General features: G+C 47.3%; 1 protein-coding gene across 2 annotated transcripts in view; it reads left to right on the plus strand.

Annotated features, from left to right (window-relative positions):
* Positions 1–2,681, plus strand: part of SLFN5 (schlafen family member 5) — a 19,509-nt gene that overhangs the window by 567 nt on the left and 16,261 nt on the right. Inside the window, exon 1 of one of the 2 annotated variants that reach the window (XM_014534754.1) lies at positions 239–306. The exons of the other annotated variant lie outside the window; for it this stretch is intronic. The gene's annotated coding sequence lies outside the window, so the exon portion shown is untranslated. Of the gene's footprint in view, positions 1–238; positions 307–2,681 lie in introns of those variants that run through there. 2 annotated transcript variants of the gene reach the window in all.

Consider the following 2,681-nt stretch of genomic DNA (forward strand, 5'->3'; position numbering starts at 1 on the left):
CACGGGGGCGGGGCTCCTTCCCCGCCCGGGGGCCTCTTTCCCGCCTGGGAGGGAGCCTGGGTTTGTGGACTCGCACTCAATAGTAGCCACTTCCAACAGGTGGGCGGGCAAGGACCGGGTAGCCAGGAGCCCACGGCGAGCTGGGGGGGAAGTGGAGGCGCCCAGCGTCACAGCCCACATCTTCCCACACCAGCCTGTGGAAGTCTCCCCCGGGTTCAGGGGCTCAGAGAACTTTACAGGAAACCGCTAACCGGGTGCCGAGCTCGGAGGTGTAGCGGCTGCGGCTGTGGCCTGGGGACCCATCAGGTCAGTGTCCCGCTCATTGAAAGAGGCTGTGCTCCGCGGATTGCCCGGGGACCCCAGGCTTGGGACGCCAGTCCTCACACCCTAACAGCTCCAACCCGGGGGGCGGGCTCGCAGTCCAGCCCCCAAGCCCTGGTCCTTCAGCGGTTCTCAACCTGTGACTCGCGACCCCTTTGGGGGTTGAACGACCCTTTCACAGGGGTCGCCTAAGACCATCGGAAAACACATATATAATTACATATTGTTTTGTGATTAATCACTATGCTTTAATTATGTTCAATTTGTAACAATGAAATTGGGGGTCACCACACCATGAGGAACTGTATTAAAGGGTCGCGGCATTAGGAAGGTTGAGAATCACTGATAGTGGCTCACTAGGGCTCTGTTCCCCGAGGCTGTGCTGCCCGGGAGTGATTCTGGTCCACTTGGTTTGTCTTAAAAAATATATCTTTTGTAAAAATTGATTTTAGAGAGAGAGAGGACGAGAGATATTGATTTGCATTGATTTGCTGTTCCACTCAGTTCTGCTTTCACTGTTTGATTCCCCCCCCCCCCCCCCCCCCCCCCCCCATCTTGTATGTGCCCTGATGGGGGATGGAACCCAAAACGTTGGGGTAAGAGGAAGCTCTAACCAACTGAGCTACGGGCCAAGGCTCTGGTCCACTTTTGCACATGACTGTCTAGGAGCCAGAAGGAATCCTTAGGACTGGGGTGTAGGGAGGGGATGCTGGGCGGCGGGACCTCTGCTTGGCTCCTGCGGGTTCATCTGCACCCATCCTGACCTCAGAGCGGAGTCTCTAGGAGGAAGTGGGTGCGGTGCTCAGGGGAAAGGAGGCGAGGCCTTGCTGCCTCGGTGGGGAAACTGAAACTGATTCCGCTGAAGTCTGCGTGGAGGCGCGATCCCTGTGGCCCGAAGAGGAGGGAAGATGAGCAGCTAAGAACAGCTGTCAGAAGTGTTCTTTTTAGAAACTTGTTTTTGATTTATTTCTACAACTTTCCTTGGATTTCTACCTAGATATTATGTCTGAAAATAATGATAATTTGGTCTCAGTCTTATAAATTTTCTTTCTTTTCTTATCCTATTGTATTGTTAGGGCCTCCAATATAGTTTTTTTTCTTATCTTTATTGTTGAGAGTATTACAGACACCACACAACACTCTTCACCACACAACACTCTTCACCACACAACACTCTTCACCACACAACACTCTTCACCACACAACACTCTTCACCACACAACACTCTTCACCACACAACACTCTTCAACTGATTTAAGTAAGAAAATGAGTGCCCTGACCCAGTAGCTCAGTTGGTTAGAGCGTGGTCCCAATATGCCAAGGTTGTGGGTTCAATATCCCATCAAAGCACATACAACCAATGAAGGCATAAATAAGTGATACAACAAATCAACGTTTTTCCCTCTCTCTTCCTCTCTCTCAAATCAATCAATAATTTTTTTTAAATGAGCAATCACAAATTTTAGTACTTTCTTGCCACTGGAAGAAGACTGAAATGTGATGATCTGCTCCTGGCCTGATTATGAAAATTCAGAGGTGTTTGTGCCTATCAGAAAACAAATCAATTTCAATATTATTGTCATGGCAAGAGGACATTAAGTAAACAACCATTCATAGTTATAGTATTTGTCAAGGCTATTAAACATTTCACAGGCCAGAGCAACAGTTTCTGAAGACCAAGGGTCTTGGGGGATTCCTCTGCTAGAAAAACAAAATCTACAAAGGCAACTTTATGAAATGGAATACTTTCTGCTTTTATGTACCTGAAGGAAGAGAGATTTTCTCTTCTGTTGCTGATGTAATTTTCACTGGCAGTTAGGATGATCTGTTTTTCACACAAAGATTTCCATGGAGACGGGACTTTGCAGAGCTGGAAAGTGTAAATTTCCAATATGTAAGGGAAAGGGCAGGATGGGGTGGTGGTTATTATCAAATGAACATGGGGGCACACAAAAGTCTCCATCTGGACTATGCAGAATTGGAGTCTCTATGACACTAATCCTATCACAAATACACTCCTAGCAGGCTACTGAGCTCATTATATTATAGTAACACTAGAGGCCCGTAACACAAAATTCGTGCACGGGTAGGGTCCCTAGGCCTGGCCAGTGATCTGGGCCGATTGGGGCCTTCCGGCTGCCACCCAGGGCCTTCCTTTGTTCCGCACTGCCCCTTGGTGGTCAGCACACGTCATAGCGAGCAATTGAACTCCCAGTTTCCCAGTCGAACTCCTGCGGGGACACTGCATATTAGCCTTTTATATATATATAGATACTTTTAACTTATTTTTTCATAATCATGCATCTGTGTAGTTTTTTTTAATTATTATTTTTATTTATTTATTTATTTTTAAAAATATA

Source organism: Myotis brandtii, unplaced genomic scaffold (genome assembly GCF_000412655.1).
Source record: "Myotis brandtii unplaced genomic scaffold, ASM41265v1 scaffold1327, whole genome shotgun sequence".
Classification (NCBI taxonomy): Eukaryota; Metazoa; Chordata; class Mammalia; order Chiroptera; family Vespertilionidae; genus Myotis; species Myotis brandtii.